This window comes from Octodon degus, unplaced genomic scaffold (assembly GCF_000260255.1).
Source record: "Octodon degus isolate 3935 unplaced genomic scaffold, OctDeg1.0 scaffold00106, whole genome shotgun sequence".
Classification (NCBI taxonomy): Eukaryota; Metazoa; Chordata; class Mammalia; order Rodentia; family Octodontidae; genus Octodon; species Octodon degus.
The window spans coordinates 7318776-7325102 of record NW_004524682.1 but is presented as its reverse complement, the minus strand read 5'-3'; positions in this window follow the sequence as shown (position 1 = coordinate 7325102).

The window sequence follows — 6327 nt, the reverse complement described above, 5'->3', positions numbered from 1 at the left end:
ATACAACCTAGGTTGTTAAGCTTCACCTCACTATCTGTCTGAATATCAAACATCTTAGGCATAACATGGAACAGGTATTTTTCATCAAGTATTAATATGTTGAAATTTAAGTCCCCACAGAATATGATGAAAAAACATTTAAAAATTAAAACATATTTTAAAAATAGGCATAAAGAATTATAAACTTCTTATGTTTACACATAAGTCCAGAAATCTAAACATATACAATCTTGTAGCAGGACAGTCCCGCAACATTCCTTTTCCTGTCTCCTGCCTTCATTCACTACCCCCTTCTTTTTGAAAAATCATTACTCCTGAGATAACACAGCAGCAACTGACATGTCATGACAAGCAGACCAAATTCAGAAGACCAGAATGACAGGCACTCCAAGCATGAACCTACTATTACAAATTGCCATCTTCAGGGCAGTTGCTTAGTTCACAGGTGTCTGTATATATAGTTAGGGTGAGAATCATTTCAATTAACTCCAAGATTCAACAATCTTCTGAAGATTCTCAGGATCATTGCCTTACCCATCCATCTTCTACATATAACACTATGGCTTTCCCCTGTCATGCTTCCTAGCTCTTCTCCTTGCTCTCTCTTCATTGTCTAGTCTTCAAGTTCTTGCTTTCCTTTTAGTTGTATTATACTTTTGTATTTGTATTTCTTCTTTTGAGTTCTTATACTAGGGAAACTATACAATATTTACACATTTGTGTCTGGTTTATTTCACTTATGAGTATACCTTCAAGTGGCATCCACTTCAATATAAAGGTTTCGAGTTTATCATTCTTTATATCTGAGTAATACTTCATTGTATAAAAATAGCACATCTTTTTCATCCATTCCTCAGGTGATGGGCATCATGCTTGTTTCCAAGGTTTGGCTATCACAAATTATGCTGCTATAAACATAGCCACATATATATCACTATGATATGATATTTTCAGATCCTCTGGGAAAATTCCCAGTAGAGGAAGAGCTGGATTAAATGGGATTTCCAGTCCAAGTTTTCCAAGGAGTCTCCATACTGATTTCCATAATGGTTGCACCAGTCTACATTCCCACTAGCAGTGGAGAAAGGTTCCTTTTTCCCCACAGCCTCTCCAACATTTGTTGTTGGGTGATTTCTTTATGATAGCCATTCTTTCTGGAGGGAGATGATATCTCAATGTTGTTTTAATCTGCATTTCACAGATGGCTAGTGATGTGAAGCATTTTTTCATGTATTTATTCACTTCTTTAATTTCATCCTCTGAGAAGCATGTGTCCATCTCAGATGCCCATTTCTGGAATGAATCTTTAAATTTTGGAGACCTAGTGTTTTTTAGTTCCTTATAAATTCTAGAGAGCAGACTTTTGTCTGAGTACTTATTTGTCATGATTTTTTCCAAATTTGTTGGTTGTCTTTTCACTTTGTTGGCAATTTCTTTTGATGTGCAAAAACTTCTCAATAAGAGCAGGTCCCAGTTGTTAATTCTTTCAACTGCTTCCCATGAGATTTGATTTTTGTTCATAAACTTTTTGCCTACGCCTATGTCTTCAAGAGTCCCTTCTACTTTCTCCTCCAGGAGATTTAGTGCTTCTGTTTTAATGTTTAGAACTTTAATCCATTTTGACTTTAGCTTAGTGCATGGTGATAGACCTGGGTCAAGTTTTAGTTTTCAGTATGTAGATAGCCAGTTTTTCCAGCACCATTTGTTAAAGAAGCTATCTTTCTTCCAGTGAGTATGTTTGGCCCCTTTGTCAAAGATATGGTGGCTGAGTGTGTTTGTAGGGGATTCAGCATCTTCTAATCTATTCCATTGATTCTCAGGCCTATTTTGTTGCCAGTACCATGCTGATTTTATCACAGTAGGCTTGTAGTATAATTTCAAGTCAGGAATTGTTATGCCTCCTGCTTTGTCTTTATTGCCCAAGATTGCCTTTGCTATTCTAGGTCTTTTCTGGTTCCAAATAAGTTTTAGGAATGATTTCTCTAGCTCTGTGAGGTATGTTGTTGGTAGTCTGATAGGAATTGCATTGAATCTGTACAGCAATTTTGGGAGTATGGCCATCTTCACAATGTTAGTTCTTCCTATCCAGAAGCATGGAATGTCTTTCCATTTTCTGCAATCCTCTACAATCTCTTTTTTAACAGTACTGTAATTTTCATTGAAAAGTTCTTTGACTTCTTTAGTTAGATTAATTCCAAGGTATTTCATTTTCCTCAGTGCTATTGTAAAAGGTATTGTTTCTATAATTTCCCTCTCAGTGTGTTTGATGTCTGCGTAGAGTAATGCTATTGACTTTTGACTATTGACTTTGTGTCCTGCTATGCTACTGAATTTCTGTATTAATTTTAATATCTTCTTGGTGGAGTTTTTTGGGTCTTCCAAGTAAAGTATCATGTCATCTGTAAATAATAATAATTTAACTTCTTTACCTGTTCTTATTCTTTTTATTTCTTTCTCTTGTCTAATGGCTGTAGCTAATGATTACAGAAGTATATTGAATAGGAGTGGGAATAGAGGACATCCTTGTCTTGTACCAGATCTAAGACTAAAAGATTTCAGTTTTCCCCCATTTAGAATTATGTTAGCCATTGGGTTTTCATAAATGACTTTTACCAGATTGAAGTAGAGGCCATCTATTCCAATTTTCTGTAGAACTTTGAACATGAATGAGTGTTGAACTTTGTCAAAGCTTTTTCTGCATCAGTGGAGATGATCATGTGGTTTTTAGTTTTCACTCTATTGATATAGTGTATTAAATTTATAGATCTTTGGATATTGAGTCATCCTTGCATGTCTGGGATGAATCCTACCTGGTCATGGTGTATGCATATGGATGTACATACACCATGTACACAATATATGGATGTACTTTTTAGAAAATATTGACCTTTGAAAAAATTTTGAATAGAAATGTTTTATAAGCTTATAAAATAATGTCAATTTATAATCGTATATATCTGAATGAATATTAACATAAGCATATATCCATTTAGGAATACATTACATATGTATATACACACATATATCTGTATATCAAGTCTCCATACAAATTTGCAGATATCTCTATACTTATATTTGTAAATTTGATTTGGAGGAAAGGAAAGCATCCAACGAGTAGCTCAAGAATTGTTGGTAAGTTAAGACTCCCGAGCCCTTTGCATTGTGAATCAGAAGCTGAGGCCCTCATAAGCAATGCTCTGAAAGTTTTGTGGGGACACAATTGCACCACCGTGAGTGATGATTTCCCAATGGTGGCTGCTCTGTGTGCTCACAAGAAAACTCCCTACACAAAGCTTATCTCCTCAGAAGAAATTTACTGGCACTCTGGGTGAAATCAAATGTAGCAGAAACTAGTTTTGAGTTTGTTTTCTCATGGTTTATGCTCCTAGTTTGTTTCTCCCATCGCCTGTGTTTGATGACACATGGGATAGGAGGGACAGATAAGACAGAAGGACATGCAGCACAGATCTTCAATGACAGTACAGTGCTAGCCAGAGCCACAGAATGTGGAGAAGGAGGTTGAAAAGCTTGAATCAGCAGTAGCCAACAGCAAGCTGCAACCACTCTTTTCTTGATGCCTTCTTTGTATTTAGTAGTAGGTAGCCTGAAGTGGGGACAGAAGGTGTTAGGTTATCTAAAGGAAAAAAAAAAAAAGAAAGAAAACTGATTTTCTCATGGAGATAAGGAAATGGTGGTAAAGAGACATGGCAGTTTTGAATATAATAGACAAACATACCAATTCTGACCTTCTAAATGTGGAGATGTCCATCATGTGGAGAGTGAGTGGGAGAGCCCAGGGTGGAGAGTCAGTGATAGGGTCATTGCAGTGGCCTGGGCATGACATGAGAAAGGCTGGGACTAAAACAGAGCTACTGTGGAGGAGGCAGGAAGGAAAGGATCGAAATGAGATAGAGAAGGCTGTGGGAAAGAAAAATAAGAACATCAGAGAAGGTCAAGGAAGAGTGTGCATGGAAAGGGAGTGGGAAAGGTGTGGAGGTGGGTGTGAAGGGGTATGTTTCTTTTTGCAGCCCTTGAACTTCAGGGACATGAACTATTTAGTCAGAAAATATCCTGGGATTAGCAAAGGAAAGAGATGAGCATTGTGGTAACCAGGTCAGCTCATGTTGATGAAATAAAAGGTCAGAAAGGCATCAAAGTCAAATTTTGACCTTTTTCACAAAATAGCCCTTCAGGTTTGGTTGTTAACCTTTCGATTTATTTTGTGGAGTCTCTATGCTTGACCAAAATGTTTTACTTCAGAATAAATGTAGGCCTTAAGTAACAAATGCTATAAGTAGCATTTTAATCTAAATTAGCCAAATTAAATTCCTTCCAGAAAATAAAATATGCACAATATACTTATGTTGGCATTTGCTTTAAAAGTGTCAAGGGGAAAAGGCAATCATTCTTAAAAGAAAATGATGATAGTTTTCTCTAAAAATATGGAAGTCTTAATGAACTTTAGAATACTAAAACAATCCATTTTAGGTTAAGCATCACTCTGACTGGCTCCTTCAAGCTACTTTTTAAAAAAAGCTTAGGAAAAGAAAAACTTTCAAAAGTACAGATGAGTTACCAGAAAATTACAAATAGTTCTTGTAAACCCTTTATCCTCTTGTGTTTTTTCTTTGGTAGTCAGAAACACATTCCTTGTAACCCTGTTCCTTAAACCCTGAGTCAGTCTGTCCTCCAGAACTGTAAAGCCTGTCTCAACAATGTCAGGGACTTGACGTTGCACAATATGTAAACTGGGCCACTCATTCAGGTGCTCACAGTGGGTTCTGCCCTTTCATTGCTGGGTGCATTCCTCTGGCTTGTTCAGTCAACTACTGAAAAACACCCAGCTTGTCCCAGTTTCTAGGTATTTCTACAGAAGCTACCATGAACGTTTGGGACTAGTTTTCATATGAACAAAGTTTTCCTCTTTCTGAGATAAATTCCTTAGAGTTTATATTATGCGGCATTGTTTGGTAGTTACTACATTCTTGTTTTGCTTTAAACTCTTTTTATTTGTAAAAGTCTGTCAAAGTATAACCAATATGATTAATTATGCCATTAACACAATCATTCAGTGCTTAAGCAAATTCATCATCTAAACATAACTTCGTGAATGAAATTGGGAAAAAGAGAAGGAAAAGAATTTCAAAGTCTTTTTGAAAATTTTGCAGATCCAAAATCAATCACAGGATATACCTTTAATTACACTTTTAAACTTTTTTTAAAAAAAAAGTTACACAAAAGTAAATATAAATACAAACATAGGTAATACTGCTACTTTGGATAATGTAACATTTTTCTAAGTTCTGTGAACATAGTTGAAGTTTTAGAACACATACAGACACTTAGGCTGCCTCTTCTCCTTCTCCTCATCACCCTCACCCTGTGTACCTCTGCCTTCTTCCCATCAGACCCCAAAACCCAGCAGAGGAGCATGCATATGGGAAAAGGAAGCTTAGGGTGAGCAGCTTTCTTTTTGCTTGCCCTTTCTAGCCTTCAAAGCCTGAAGCCTTTAGGAAAAGGCACCAAGGACATTAGAGCAAGGGAGCAAAAAGGGGTACTATGACTCAGTCCAGCTTGCTGGGAGCAAGATGACCAGGAAGGAAGATGATAGGGGCCAGAGCTTCAGGAAGAAGCCTATGCATCAGCCCAGGGCTCCCTCTGCCCCCTCCCCACCTCAGGAACCTGACATGGGCAGAGGCTCGCTCCTCCTCAGTAGTAGGGAAGAGCTCCCTGCCACTGCCTTTTTTGATTTCCACCCAGAGCTAAGACTTGTAATCGTGTAATCTAGGTCTGAGTCTCATGAAATGAAAGATAGAAGTAAAGGACATAGGAGGTAAACAGGAGGGATGTTTGGTAAGACATGAGAAAAATCTAACAGTTGGGAGGAGACCCCAAGGTGGTTTGCCATGGGTACTCTTTGCCTAGAAGTTTTTATAGGAAAAAATGACCAGGACTCAAACTACTTCCAGTCAACCTGAGATCAGCCTATAGAGCTAAAACAAATTTACTTAATCTAGCAATGGGCCTGTGAAGTTTTAAGGTTATGTCTGCTGGAGCCTCTTAGGCTGCTGTTGGATCCAAATGGTTCATGAAAAGAAGGAAGTGGGAAGGGGAAAAATGTCTTCCAGATAAATCATTCCTGAAATGAAGACCAACTATGATAGAATTACTGGATGACGGAAACTGAACCTTTTTTTAAACATTTTTTCCCATAATTTTATTGATAAACAAATAGCAATGAGACAGTTTCAAATCAAATTGGTAGGACAGTTTCAATAATAACACATTGCATACATTCTTCCGAGTGGTTAATTGCTGTACAAGATG